The sequence below is a fragment of the Nomascus leucogenys genome, chromosome 20 (assembly GCF_006542625.1).
Source record: "Nomascus leucogenys isolate Asia chromosome 20, Asia_NLE_v1, whole genome shotgun sequence".
In the NCBI taxonomy this organism is placed as follows: domain Eukaryota; kingdom Metazoa; phylum Chordata; class Mammalia; order Primates; family Hylobatidae; genus Nomascus; species Nomascus leucogenys.
In genome coordinates this window covers 8,165,207-8,181,390 of record NC_044400.1, presented here as the reverse complement: position 1 = coordinate 8,181,390, position 16,184 = coordinate 8,165,207, and the positions used below count along the sequence as shown (strand labels likewise).

Below are 16,184 nucleotides of genomic sequence, written 5' to 3'. Positions count from 1 at the left end.
ATTCCAAGACAGATTTCAGTAGATACTCAATAAAATGTTTACCCAAGTCAAACTTGTTAAAAAATGCAGAAAGTTTGTGTTACAAGCTAAATGAAGTGATTAGTGAACAACTTACCAACTGGGTTCAAAAGACCGAAATAAATGAGGACAAGGGGAAAGGGATGACAATTTCCTTTGCTACCCTGAAGTTTTTCTGCTATATAAATACCCTTTCGCAGCGGGATGCGGTGGCTCACGCCTGTAATCCCAACACTTTGGGAGGCCGAGGCAGGCGGATGACGAGGTCAGGAGATTGAGACCATCCTGGCTAACACGGTGAAACCTCATCTCTACTAAAAATACAAAAAATTAGCCAGGCGTGGTGGTGGGTGCCTGTAGTCCTAGCTACTCGGGAGGCTGAGGCAGGAGAATCGCTTGAACCCGGAAGGCAGAGGTTGCAGTGAGCCGAGATCACGCCACTGCACTCCAGCCTGGGCAACAGAGTGAGGCTCCATCTCTAAATAAATAAATGCCCTTTCATCAGATGTAATCCTATGGCTACTGAGATTTAGTGAAAGTTACATTTGATAACTCTCTCCTATTTAAGGATCAAAATCAGAAGACATTTTGTTATAGGTTAAAAATCTCTTGGATCTGAAGAGGCAGTTTACCTAAATTCATAGTAAATGGTTTAGAGAAGGGCATGTAGGGAAAATCCACAATTATAGAATATCTTGCAAACTGCTTTTTAAAAATATGAACATTCTTTTAATTAAAAACATGTAGCTTCCTTTATGAGGCAATAGCCCCTCTCCCAACTATTGTAAATAGTCAAATCTGCTAACCTCCTCTCAGGGAAGCTGTGATAGGAATTCCTGCACGGGGAAGTTTGGAGGAGACGATCCGATGTTTATACACATGAAATTCAACTATGCTTACTGACTCTACAGTGATCTTACAGCTGTTAAAATAATTATAATGGGGGAGAGATGAAAAAGGTTGGTTAATGGGTCCAAATACACAGTTCAATTGAAGAGATAAGCTCTAATGTTTCAATTAGAATAGGGGATGATTACAATTAACCACAATGTATTGTATATTTCAGAATAGCTAGAAAAGAGGGCATGAAATGTTCCCAACAAATAGAAATGATAAGTACCTGAGGTGGTGGATATTCCAGATACCCTGACTTGATCATTGCATATTCTGTGCATGTAACAAAATATCACATGTACCCCATAAATGTGTCCAAATACTACATATCAATACAAAAAGTTATAACAACTTATTCTTAAAACATTTGGACACATTATAGTTGATGGTAGCAGTGGTGAAATGTGTATTTCTACTCAACTATATGTTCTGTAAGTAAATACATTCTTTTTATCTGTATTCCCAAGGATAAGCACAGTAACAGAGAGTATGTATTTCAAAATGACTATTAAATACACGAAAATTTTATTTTGAACAACCGATTCTTTACTTGTTTGCCTGCTTATTTTTCCGTCCCTACTCCTAGGTCTGTAATTAGCATGCTTATTTTAATACAGTTGTGTGGATGATAAATTACACACTGATATGGGATTTCCCCAAATGACAGACAAGTACAAAAATGAACATGGGGAATCAATCAATCAGGAAGTCCTTTGTTTACAGTCCTACTATACTTCCTAGTTTAAAGTCATCAACCGAAAAGAAGGGGGGCAATGGCCGGACCAGCCAGGATGGTGTTACAAACTAGCATTCTGGTTGGTCTTGGCCTGTGCCATGCTGGTGATTACTTATTTTGAACATCAACTTTGGTTTCTGTTCTAAGGCAATTTGTGATCCTGATGAGAAGATACCATGTAATCATAATTTTAAAATAATTAGACAATAGACAGTATATGAAAGACATGGGATTTTATACAATGGCTACAAGGCATTTGCAGAAAATGGTCATATTTAGGAGGCAGATTTCAGGAAGAGGTGACCCATGGGATTTCCATTTGGAGGACTGGCCTCTGTGTTCTGAGGTGATTCCCAGCGTTAGTTTGGATTAACACAATCTGTGTATCAGGACGGGTGGCACCAGCCGTCATTGCCTTTTCTACTTCCATAGGCTTTGTTCACCCAAAGCCACCTCATTCTCCAGAGATGCACGCCAGGGTAGTTTGTGTGTGGTGGCTGCTTCTCAAAAGGCCACAGCTAGGTCACACATTATTTAAAGCGCTACTTTATTTAAGACAACTTTCAAGTGTTTCTTCTCCCTTTGCTATCTATGATTGCCCCATTTCAGTTTGCCATAGAGCAGCTGTTTCGATATCCAGCATTTATCCGTTCTCCACATGCATCCAGCCCAGAGGGATTGTTAAGCAGATCATTGTTTTAATTCTGGCTACATTCCAGGTCCCCATTATTAGTGATCCTGTCTTAACATTTACTGTTCAGTTTGGCTCACAGGTGATGTTGATTAAATTGGATATGCCATCTGGGGTGGGTTTTCGTCTTGTAGGCACACTCCAAGCTGAGCACACCTACGGTTTCATTTTGGTCTGAAGTTTCATGCCACATTGGATGGCATTCTGGACATGATTTTCCACCACCTGGGCGTGACTCTTGACTAATTCATTTCATAGTTGTGTTGAAATTAAGCAATTCACTTCACTATGAGGGTCTTGGTTTCCTAATAAATAAACCAAATAATCATCATTCATTCATTCCTTTACTTAGTTCTTTGTTCATTTTTTAACCATTTATTGGCCAGCCACTTTGTGTCTGATACTCTACGAGCATGCAGAAATCAGAGACAAACAGGGAGTCCAAGCAGAGGCGGTAGGACACACAGAAAGGCAAGCACACCACATGTACTGTTCACAGAGCAGCGCTCTCTACCAACAGATGGGAGCGAAGAGCTCTGGAGCCTGCAGGACATGGTCACTGAACTGGATCTTAAAGATCGAGAGCTCCGAACTCTGCTTTCATGCATCTCATCAATTAAAATATCCATGTGAGGGTAACACATAACAATCTTATCCTATTATTGGGGGAAATAAATCAAACATATATGAACTACTTATTTTCTTATTATTTCATTATTTAAATACACAAAGCAGACTTGAATACGTGTGCTTCATACCACATGGGGTTGTTGTGAGAATCAAATGGCATGATGTGTGAACAGACACCTTCTAAAGTGCTGCAGAAGGCTCTTTTGAGCCTGTGAGTGATGCTGCTTGCCCTGCCTGTCCCACTAAGCTGTCACAAGGACTGAATTAGAAAAGGAATGTGAAAAAATGTTGGAAATGTAAAGCACTGATAATAATAAGAGCAATAACAACTAACACTTAGCTCTTACGATGCGCTAGACATGGTTCTAAGTGTTTTACCTGTATTAGCTTATTTAATCCTCAAGACAACAAATACAGTATGGCTTAGAGGTGAGCCATATGAAAGTGTTAATATTTGACCATTTCTGGCCTGTCAAAATGACAATTTCATATGGTTCAATCTGTTATTACTTTCCTAATTTACAGATGAAGAAATGAGATGCAGAGAGTTAAGCCATTTACCCAGGGTCACAGAGTTAGTAAAAGCATCTTGTTTTTCCCATTATTTATGGACATTCTGAATCTGTTGGTGTTCCTGAGTTGCAAGAATAAAAATCCAAAATGTCTAGCTTTGAAAAGAAAAATAGACAGTAGATGGAGTTCCTGGTAGAGTCAAAGGAAAGCTGATAAACAGAACATAGTCATCCCTCTGTATACTCAGGGGATTAGTTCCAGGACCCCCATGTATACTCAAATCCATGCATACTCAGGTCCTGCTGTGGCCCTGTGGAACCATGTATACCAAAAGTCAGCCCTCTGTATAGAAATATATATTATATTTCTCACCCCTCATCTGTGTTTGGTTGAAAAAAATCCGTGTATAAATGGACCCACTCAGTTCAGACCCATGTTGTTCAAAGGTCAACTGCGTTTCCAGAATCCCACTGTTTCTCATCACCTCAAGGTCTGCCGCTCTGTTCCAAGCCACTGTCATCCCTCACCTGGATGAATGTGGGAGCTTCCTAACTGGTCTCTCCACTTCTGCCCCAGCCCTTCTTCGGGCTATTTTCAACCTCATGGAGATAGATTGTGTTTAAATGTTGGTCAAGTAATGTCATGTTTCCACTGAAACCTATCAGCGGCTCTTATCTCTTGCAGAGGTGAAGCTCATATCTTTACTCTGCCCTATGTGGCCCTATGTGATCTGCCTCCAGCCCCAGACCTCTCTGACCTTGCCACCTGCTACCCTTCCTCCTTCCCTCTGTTCCACTCACACATGCCTGGTGCACCTCAGACCTCTGCATTTCCAGAGCTTTCCCCAGATCTCTGTGTGGCTCACTCCTACACCCCCTTCTGGTCTTTTCTCATACGTCACCTTCTCAGAGAGTCCTTCATTGATGTCTACTTAAAATGTCAATCCTGGCCGGGAGCGGTGGCTCACGCCTGTAATCCCAGCACTTTGGGAGGCCAAGGCGGGTGGATCACGAGGTCAGGAGATCAAGACTATCCTGGCTAACACAGTGAAACCTCGTCTCTACTAAAAACACAAAAAATTAGCCGGGCGTAGTGGCGTGCGCCTGTAGTCCCAGCTACTCGGGAGGCTGAGGCAGGAGAATGGCGTGAACCTGGGAAGCGGAGTTTGCAGTGAGCCGAGATTGCACCACTGCACTCCAGCCTGGGCGACAGAGCCAGACTCCGTCTCAAAAAAAAAAAAAAAAAAAAAAAAATGTCAATCCTAATCCAACAGTGAACTTATCTTCCTGCCTTCCTTTGTTTTTTCTCCTTTGCACTTACGATTGTCTCGTAGACTTTATGCTTGCTGATTTGTATTTATAATTGGCTGTCTTCAGTAGAATATTAGGACAAGGATATTTTACTATTTTGCCAAGTACTGGGCATAAATAAATACTTGTTGAATAAGTGAATGACAAGGCCTTGGAAAAGTTAAAATACAAATAAACAGAACAAAACAAAACTAGGCTTCTAGGGATGTAAGAAGCTCTAATTATTCCCTGTGTAATTGTGTACAAAATTCAGTTCTTAGTAGAGATTCATGGACGTAGCTTCAGTCCCATGTCTACCCACTGGCCAGAATAGAGCAGGGCCCACTGAACCACTAAAATATGGGAAGCAGCTGGCATTATTATGTCTATTACCAGAAGAAGGGGAAACAGAATCCAGGCAGGTAAAAACCTATAACTGTGCCACCCACTACACACACTGACCTTCTTGATTGGGTTCTCTACTTTTTACTGCATTTTCTTGTCATTTGATACATCACCTAGTATTCTCCAGAAATAGGAAACTTCCACAAAAATTTGGATATAAAACCAGACTTCACAATGCAGACCATGATTACTTCCATTTTCTTTTTCTTTTCTTTTTTTTTTTTTTTTTTTTTTTTTTGAGATGGAATCTCGCTCTGTTGCCCAGGCTGGAGTGCACTGGCGAGATCTCGGCTCACTGCAACCTCCACCTCCCGGGTTCAAGCAGTTCTCCTCCCTCAGCCTCCTGAGTAGCTGTGACTACAGGTGCACACCACCACGCCCAGCTAATTTTTGTATTTTTAATAGAGATGGGGGTTTCACCATATTGGTCAGGCTGGTCTTGAACTCCTGACCTCGTGATCTGCCTTCCTCGGCCTCCCAAAGTGCTGGGATTACAGGTGTGAGCCACCACACCTGGCCGATTGCCTCCAATTTCCTTAGGTTGATTGTTTTCCCATAAAGGTAAACTTCAATATATATAAGGAGAATCTATGCATCTTCTATAGATTTTTGAATTCTTGTATTAGGATTTTATTTTAAAGAAAATAGAGGAATTCTTAGCTTCTAATGTTTCTTTTATTCTTCTCAGAATAAAATAATTATACTGCTTTTGCTGACAAAAAGGTAATTGAAAAAAATTGAACAATGCAGAAGTATGTAACGTTCAGCTGACTCAACCACGCCACTCTCCTTGTTTCCATTCTATCCTAAAAATGTAATCTCTTTTTAACATATGGAATATGTACTTCCAGCATTTACTATTTATGATATTTTATCATAAAAGGCTTTCATAAATACACTAGATAGAATAATAATATGCACTTCTCTGTGAGCTGCACATTAGACAAATTAATACTGTGCAAACTGTTCTACAACCTGCATTCTTTATTTTACATTGTATCAAGAATAGCTTTTCATGCCACATTGGTCTGCCTTATCTAATTCAAAGACTGCATAGTGTTCCATTATATGAGTATATTATAACTTATTCTACCCGTCCTTTAATGATGGATATTGGTACTAAAAACAAGGCTGTAGTTGATAGCCTTATATGTAAACATCCACTTGTATTTTTAGGATAAAGTCCAAAAAGTACAGTTACTGAGTCAAAGTGTAGATATACTTTACATTTTGGTGCACATAACTAGATTGTACTACAGAAAATTTATAGCAATGTACAGCCCCATCAACAGTCTATGACAATGCTCACTTACTAAAACCTACCATCACCTTTGGCATTCTAATAGAAGGCACAGAATCTGTTAGCATGTTCATGAACTCTAAACTCTATATAGCAGATATTATACAATGCCATCTTCAATGGTGATTGGAAATGAGCCCAACAAATTAGTGTAAGTCTGACCTAAATGAACACAGCTCCAAAAATAGCAACCAACTGCTGCACAATAGAACGGTACTTATTGGATCAAGGGTATGGCCTTAGATGGGTTTCATCATTTTCAACAGGACTGGACCCTAACCAAGGTAGATGCTGTGTTTAATATTCTGAAACGCAGGGTTAGCCAGTGATGGGCAACGATGTGACACACCGGCCTTTACTCCCCACTCTCTGGCCCTTGGCAGACAAAGAGAATTCCAATGAACTCAGTCACCACCTCTGAGTCCTTCACAACACACTGCCCTCAGCAGCCACTGCAAACTCACAGGGTAGGTACATCAGGCACAACCTGACATACACAGTGATTTTCCTAGACAAATGGAATTCAGAAGATACAGAGTTTTCAGCAGGGTATAATTTAGGGGAAAGGGGAAAGTATAGGTGGCATCTAATCAGGACCTTAAATCAATTTTCCCAGCATTTGATATTATCGAAGATGGAAACAGGTTGAAGTCTGAAGCCCTGTTGTGATTTGTGGGTGTGCCTAGTGGAAAACATTAACTAATAGTCAATTTAGAAAGATTCTGACCAGAATCTTGCTGTGGGAGACAAAAGTGATCCAATGATAGCAACTACATTAGACTTCTTAAGATGATTAGGCAAATGGAAATTCTGTATTTTTGAATAGTATTTCTTAAACAGTATGTATCTTTCAATAGACAAAACTTAGGTTGCTGTCAAAAATTCTTAAAATTTTTTTCTTAGTATTATATTAGTAAAGACAATTAATGTTATCTGCTGTAACAAACAATCCCCAAATTTCAGTGGATTCACAATAAAGTTTATTTTTTGTTCCCCCCAAAATCAGAGTTTTTCTGAATTCTTCTTTCAGGTGATAACTATAAAGCTCAGGCTCTTCGTGTCATATGATTTCAATACATGGCCTCCATTGTTGCTATTGAAGGAGAAGAAAGATTATGAAAAATCACACAGTTTTATAGCCAGTCCTAGAACTGTCACACATCATTTCCATCCACTTCCAATTGGCCAGGACTTAATCACACGGCCCAGCCTGAAGGAGCCTGGGAAATGGAGTCTCCCTGTGTGCCCCAGAAGAGGAAATGAGATTGGTGAGCATCCAGACAACCAGTCTTCGAGTACACAGCCAGGATTGGGAATTTTTATTATTCTTTGTAAATCTGGTAGCAATAGTCACTTCTTTAAAAATTTGGAGGGAGAACTACTTTGTTATATTTCAATGGGTTCTCTATATCATATAATTCTTCATTCTTTAGATATAATTGTAAGTACAACCTGAATTCATAGTTTGATATTGCAAAACACATATATTTTCTTCAACCTCATTTCCTGACATACAACTCCTAAAATCCTTAGAATCTCCAAAGTATGTTATTGAGTTTACTGGGGCTGGCTGCCTCTAGGTAGCTTCAGGATGGGGCTGGTCACAGGAAAGACCAAGGCAAGATTAGAGGATTGGAGCTTTCAGCCCCACTCCCCCTCAACCTTTGGGGAGCTAAGAGGGCCAAAGTTTCAGTTGATCCCCAATGGCCAATGGACATTCGTTTAATCCATCATGCCTAGGTAATGAAGCCACCATAACAACTCAAAACTAAAGGGTTTAGAAAGCTTCCAGATAGCTGAACCCATGAAGTTTCCTGGAGGCTGGTGTCCCTGGACAAGGCATGGAAGCTGCACACCCCTAACCCCATACTTTACCTTATGCCTGTCTTCATCTGTGTTATTTATAATATCCTTTCTTATAAACCAGTGAATGAAGTAAAGTGTTCCCTGAGTCCTGTGAGCCACTCTAAGCAAATTAATTGAATCCAAGGAGGGGGTTATAGGAACCCCAATTTATAGCCAGTGGCTCTGAAGCACAGGGAAACTAACCTGGGGCTTGCAGTTGGCATCGGAAGTGGCCGCAGTCTTGTGGCAGCACCCTCACCCTATGGGATCTATCACTAACTCCAGGTTGACGGTGCTGGGATTGATTTGAATTAGAGGACACCTGGCTGAAGTCCCCTGTAGAAGTGATGGCTTGCTTAGTGTAGAGGGGTGAGGGGGAATCCTACACACATTTGGTCACAGAAGTCATCTGTGTTGATTGTTGTGGTGTGACAGCAGAGAAGAAACAGTCTACTTCTTTCCACTCAGACACAGACTCTCAGCTCTGAAAGCTGAATGTGATCTCAAGGGACTCCCTGGTTAAATCCACCTCTGAAGGCAGGTAGTAGACTCTCCAGTGACTCCCAACCCCTTTTAACCACCAAGAATGCCTTTAATTATTTTTTCTTCAAAGACCCTATGTTTAGAAATAATTTGTCCACCAAACCACATTTATAGAGCAACAAGCATTCATTTTTCCCATATGTTATTAATCATAAACATAAAAAATTTCAAATCAGAACTTCTGATCAGAATGTGGAGATGACTCTTACACTGAGTTGATCTAAAGCTGGCCAGAAGCAGAGATTTAGAACTCCAGTGAGCCTGTGGGTTTATGTCCGTGTTATAAACTGAATTGTACCCTACAAAACGCGTATATTGAAGCTCCAACTCCCAATGTCTCTGTATTTGGAGATAGGTCCTGAATGGGGGTAATTAAGGTTAAGTGAGGTCATTTGGGTGGGACCCTAATCCAATGGGACCACTGTCCTTATAAGAGAGGAAGAGACACACCAGAGATATTCCCTCTGCTCACACGAGACAAGGCCACGTAGCAGCACAGCGAGAATGTGCTGTCTTCAAACCAGGAGTGCTTAGACCTCCTGCCTCCAGACTATGAGGAAATACATTTCTGCCGATTAAGTCACCCAGTCCGAGATATTTTATTATGGCAGCCATAGATGCCTAATACCCTCAGTTAAAGGTAAAATTTCTATTGTAGATCTTTAAAACATGAAAATAGACAAATGTTCACATTGTCTTAGTAAATCCAATTAGGAACAACTGTATTATCATCTTTTTGCAAAAGAGCTTCATTTATGAAGGGTAATATCATTTGTTTGGGTTTTTTTTTTAATTGAGACGGGGTCTCACTCTGTCAGGCTGGAGTGCAGTGACTCAATCACGGCTCACTGCAGCCTCAACTACCTGGGCTGAGATGATCCTCCCACCTTAGCCTCCCAAGTAGCTGCAACTGCAGGCGTGCATCACCACACTGGCTAATTTTCGCATTTTTTTGTAGAGATGGGGTCTCACCACATTGCCCAGGCTGATCTTAAACTCCTGGGCGCAAGGAATCCACTTGTCTCAGCCTCCCAAAGTGCTGGGATTGCAGGTGTGAGTCACCATGGGAAACATCGAGGGAAATATCGGCTTCATCTCATTTCCAATAGGTGAGGCTCTGTACATCAAGTGCTATGTATCAAAAAGCCCTGGCTGAAGGAAGAATTTGCTTCATAAAATTCTATATGATTTGACATGTGTTTGTTTTTTACTATAATGTCTCACCTACTGGAGGTTCAAGTTCTATCGTCAATATTCTTTTCGGCAATTTTTGCATACAATCATACACGTACACTAAATGCTGTTGAAACTGTCAACCCCAGTTATTATTTTTAGATTAGTGCAGAGGATGGGATAAAGGAATCATGACATTGAATAAAACTTATTTAGATCTGCCACCAAAACATCATTTCCCCATCCCTCTTCAAGGCAAGAATTAATACTTGTAAGTGCAGGAAAAGTTACTGAAGCAAAATGCCAGGGTCATTTTTAAAATGCTCAGAAACTTAATTTTGCAAAGAGTCACTGCCCATGGGTGTTTGCCATTGCACCAGCTCCCTCACCTTCATGTATGCCTTACACACACACACATCACGATTCTGCTTCTCTATGACCAGTACAGACTTAAAGAATGTGAGGACTGTTCGAAAGCAGGATTTAGCATCCCCATTTTAATAATAAATACAAACACACACTTACCCAGTACGTTTTACGCCTGCCTGCAACAAAAACAGCTGAACAGATTGTGATGAAATTCAGAGACTGACAGTCTGACAAAAAAATCCCTTTTTGTCTAAAATCTGGCTTCCATAGGTTTGTGCAAATCTAAATATTTGATTTTGCACTGGAAAAGGAGCCAGTCTTATGTACAATTTATAAAATAAATGTGTAGATACATGTTTTAAATTCTCCAAATTTTGTCAACACATACTGTCCAACTTTAAAGACTTTTCTCCCCCATTTTTTTCCTATGACTTGGGTGTATTTTCCCCCTGCTTTTTAAGGCTTTAACTATATTTATGTAATAAGAACTCTTTTGCAAACCAGTGTTTCAATAACGATTTAACAGTAGTTTCAGTGTCAAATTGCCCTTTCCTCAGCAGGGAGTTTTAAGCCTTGCTGTATTATACTTCCAAGACACTCAGGAGCTGGAGTTGGGAGATATAATATTTTCTTTGAAGTTTGCCTTCACAACACACTGGGATGCAAACAAGCTTCAGTTACTCAGCAGTCAAACAATTCCATCACACAGCGACCAGGGCTAAATATTGTACCCAATTTTCTAATTATATCTTTGTGATATTGACTACATGAGGTTAGGTGAAAACAGACTGGAATCACTATAAAATGCCTTGTCTAAACAGGACATCTGGACTTTGAAATATTTTGCTTGTTGGCTTCAAATCCCCCTTTGGCAAGTCATAATAACAATAAAAATAATTTAATTGATGAAAAACTTTGGGGCGTAAATTCTTCACGTATATGTTAAAGGTATTTATTAGGCCAGAGATATATATGGTCCACTATACATGCATGTGAAGTTCTAGGTTAAGCAAATACATTTTACTGTTCTACACATTGTTACACTGCCTTTATGGTTTATACATCACAGCAATTCAGCTGCCTCAATACTATTTCTTTAAGGGATTTTTTAAACGTTTCAGATCCCGGAAGTGGGACTTTCTCCTTTTGTAAGTTTTCTGAAGTTCATGCATGATGCAATCATTAATTTATAGCAGCATCTAGAGTGATCTGTATTTCAGAAAAGAAAATTGAGGGCTTTCGGAAAGTTATCTAGGGTCTCATAGATAACTAGTGCTATCGTGGAGAAGCGGGAGAGAGGGACTGACTCATTAAAAGTTGCCACCAGCACCATTTCCTTGAGGACAGCCTTAGCTCAGAGCACACCAGACCACCTCCCTGCCTTCAACGTGCTGATACTTAAAAGCAATAACAGATGGGAAAAGGGGATGAGAAAGAATACACACTAAAAATTATTACCTGGCAGTCATCTCGAGGAACTGGGACTCAAGGATTTTTATTCTCTTCTTTCTGCATATTTATATTTTTCTAATGTTAAATGACATTTAGGGGAGACCATTGTTTTGAACGGAGCTCCTCCACTAGGTCCTAGCAGACCAGAGCAAACCAGAATAGAGTTACTCATGCTAGAGGCCACACAATCAAACTGAAATTTTAAAGGAGCCAGTTTAAAACACACACACACACAAGCAAAAAAACAGCAGCTTCACAGCAACCAATCAGAATGAACCTAATTTACCTGAGCCAGCATGATAAGAACAGGCCCTCTGTTTCAGCACTAAGGAAAGTAACTTTGAAGTGACCATCCCATTTCTGGTTCTGTGTCTGCTTTCTTCAGCCCTTTTCTGTGTATAAAGCCAACTTTCTCTGCTTGGAGCGCCTTTTCTAAATATTTAGATGGAATGCGGCTAGATTAATGAATGACGAATGAAAGCCTATTTGATCTCTAAATTTGTTATAATTTTGTCTTTTGACACTAAAATTATAAAAACGAGGAGGTATGAATTGTGTCATCAAAAAAGCACAAATAACTAAAAGTCAGGATGAAGAAATTTCATATGCTTTGGGGAAAATCATAAGCAATGTCGTGTCCTATATCTCTTGTATCTAGTAACTTTTGACATAGACCAACTTGTCCTCCTCTGCAATCTCGTACAAAGAAAAAGTCAGCTACGTGTCGTTAAACACCTTCTGAGGATAAAAAGGGTGAATGCTCAAAGGAAGTCAACCACGGGTTAGGGTTTATTCAGAAAAGTCTATAACTATAAAAATAAATATTACTCAAGCCATATTTAGAAGAGTTACAAAGATGCACAGAAAACTCACAGTCTCCAAGAAGTTGCACAAATTAAGTCACTGACCCGCATTGAGTTGAACACCAAACAAGGTGCCCCTTCTTCTAAAGTAATGAGTATTCTTCAAACGGCAAGGGAGCACAGGCTGCTGTTTGATGCTGATGACATTGAAAATTTAGGAGAACAGAAATCCCATCATTTTTCATTTGTATGCAAATTTGTCTGTTCCAGAAATTAACCCCTGGACCCCACGTCAGTTTTCATCTCTAGGAATTTTCTTTGCCAGCACCACACGGTGTAGTCTTGTCACTATCCTGAGGTCACTAGGCTTCCCCAGTTTAAAAATAACAGCTAGCACCACCAAAGTCATAATGGTGCTTTGTTTATCCTCATTACTGGAGGCTAAAGAGCACTAGAGGAGAGGCCTGTTATAAAATGCGCATCTCCAACGGCCGGCCCTGCGTGCTAGGGGCATTGAAATGCAAACTACATCCTACTTTGGCCAGGCGGCATTCATTGACCACTTCTCCTAGTGTTAAGGTAAACCTGGGACAATAGATCAATCCGATTACCCTCCTTTTCAGCCAGGTCTTCAACGGGTAAAAAGTTTCTTTGTTACTTCCCACCTTAGACAAATGTCATCATCTACATGTGAAGGGGAGAGAGGTGATTGAGGTTTTTAATTGATGTGGACTTAATTATGCTAATTTAGACAGCTGCAACGCATTTCAGGATAGCTGCATAATAGGGTGAGCAAATACAGGTGCCCTTCTCCGTAGGGGCTTAATTTTTAACCTAGGTAGTTTAAAACGGAAAGGGAGTTCAAAAGTGTAGACAAGTTAAGATTTGTAAAGGGAAGTTCACCCGCCCCCCGAAATATTTAGCAGGCTTTACATGCACCTAAGACAGAGCCGGTTAAAAGCCTCAAACTGGTCTCTAATTAGAATGGACCATTTTAAATGATGGGTTTATCGAGAGTTGATTCGAGATAACACTAAACTAGAATTTTGGAATTAAAAATGACCTTTACTTCCATCTCCAGAAAAAAAAATCACACAATGGAAATGGCGATTTTTTTTAAAAAAAGTAGCAAGAATGTTTTAAAATATTTTCTTAAAAAGGAAGAGGATTTTGACTTTTGAACTTTAATGACAACGTGAGTTTCCCTCACCCTGTACAGGACACGACTTTCATCCCCCTACTAGTAACGTGGAGACATGATACTCAGTGTCATCAGTGGGAAAAGGGTATTTGTTTTGTTTTTAAATTGCTGCCTAATACCAGTTTTCTGATGAGTATTGCCCACACCCTATTTCAGTTGTTCTGGTCTTTTTTTTGTTTTGTTTTGAGACGGAGTCTCGCTCTGTCGCCCAGGCTGGAGTGCAGTGGCACTCGGTCTCTGCTCACTGCAAGCTCCGCCTCCCGGGTCCACGCCATTCTCCTGCCTCAGCCTCCCGAGTAGCTGGGACCACAGGCGCCCGCCACCACACCCGGCTAATTTTTTATATCTTTAGTAGAGACGGAGTTTCACCGTGTTAGCCAGGATGGTCTCGATCTCCTGACCTCGTGATCCACCCACCTCGGCCTCCCAAAGTGCTGTTCTGGTCTTAAACAAGATGTGACACAGAGTCCTATGCACCTCTCAGAGGCTCAAGAAACCCTAGCTGGTTAATATGCTGCTCTCAAAAGCGGCGGGGTCTGACAGGGCAACACTGGACAGGCCAGTATGCAATGCTGTGAGTGAAGAGGAAGAAATCTGAAGGGCTTTTATGACTTTTTTTGTGGCTTGCTGAGCTAGGGAGGTCTGAAAAGGCTGCACCTCTTCTGTTCCCTTTTGCCTCTGGGTGACGCTTTCTTCAAGGCCCAACTTGTCTCCATAGACACAGATTTTCCTCCTAGGAGGCCTACTGCGTTTCTAGAGGACAAAGAGCTTATAAATGAATCATCTTCCTTTCTCCCAGCCATTCCCTTCTCACCCGTCAGGCTTCTGTTCTGTGCATTTTCCTTTGTCCCACACTAATCAGAGATGTAATTAGCTGGCAAAGATAAGAAAGAAGTAAGGCATCTGGCCTCCGCTCCAGCGAGGGTGCAGAGTGACCTTTCCAAGCCCGCCCTAGTTTTTGGTGAAAGCACACAGATTTGGGGTGAATTTTGGCTCTGGTTTTTACTCGCTCTTCAGATCTGGGATGAGCTATTTCACTTATCTGACTTAATTGATTTACCAAATGGAATACTTATTTACAGTCCATGCATTTGTTGAAGCTACCTTGGAAGTAAGGTTGAAAAGTGCCTAGGACCACATACATCCAGCACCCAGTAGGCACCAAGGATGCTGTTCTGCTCTTTCTTCATCACCCCCAATGCGCTCACTTTCTCTATCCAGCACCTCCCCGCCCCTTTCTCTTTGCATTGACCCATAGCTTCTTTATTCGTGCTCTTTTGGGATACCATCATTGTATTTTCTTTTCTCTTTAATCTTTTAAAATTCCTCTCCTTCTGCCAATTTATAACTTTTTTTTCTGTTATTTCTCACAGATTCTTTCACTGTCTTCCTTTCACCTCTTCCAATTTGGGGGCTATAACAGGAGAAGAAAAGGGTGGATGCAGATAAAATTAAAATAGGAATCATAAAGGAATGAAGAAAAATAAATATTCAAAAACTCTATAGCTAAAATTCTGACATTGTTTTGGTCAAAGTAATTCAAAATAGTGTGTGATAGATATCAATTTATAAAAGCTATTTCTTTCCATCTGTATGCCATGAATGTAATTTAAGTATGAAACCCAGTCATCAAAAACAATACGGAAATGTTGCAACTTGGATTAGCTGTGGATTTGATCCCAGAAATCATATGATTCTGTTCTTAAAAATCACCTAAAAATGACAAGAATAGTAAGAATGGCAGCAGTCTTTTAATACATAGTGCTTTGGTCAAATTAATACATAACAATGATAATAATGAGCTTTTTGTTTCTAGCAACACAGCAAGCCAAACTAACACAAACAACTAACTCATGGAAATGCTGGATGAAATTGACAAAAAAAAATGGAATACATAGTTGAGTTAGAAAGACAGAATAAACTTCCCTGCATCAGAATAAAGAAAAAGTATAGTTAGAGTAGTGAGCACATGAACAGACACAGTAAATGTGAGAAATAGTAGTTCAAGTAAACAACAAGGAAATTTGTTTCTGCTTGCTACAAAAGAAGAAAAAAAATCAGCAAATATTAAAACTCCCTCAGATGCACCTCATGCACATAGAGAGTATGCATTCATAGTCCTGAGTTATTTTAAAATCTCAAATAAAGAATCTAATGTGCAAATAAAGGAAATAAACTTGACAAAAGCAAACCCCAAAACCTATGTTTAGGGTCACTGACAAACCTGGTGTGTCCAAGAATCCCACAGAGGAAGAAAAGTTCAAACTACAAAAATGATAAGCCACACAAGCAATTTTTCGTAAGGGAAAGTCAGAAGACTCA

The 16,184-nt window shown here is 40.2% G+C and overlaps 1 protein-coding gene across 1 annotated transcript in view; it reads right to left on the bottom strand.

Annotated features, from left to right (window-relative positions):
- Positions 1-2,240: 2,240 nt before the first annotated feature.
- GTDC1 (glycosyltransferase like domain containing 1) overlaps positions 2,241-16,184 on the bottom strand; it is a 453,744-nt gene continuing 439,800 nt past the window's right edge. The window contains exon 14 of the mRNA XM_030801481.1: positions 2,241-2,644. The gene's annotated coding sequence lies outside the window, so the exon portion shown is untranslated. The remainder of the gene's footprint in view (positions 2,645-16,184) is intronic.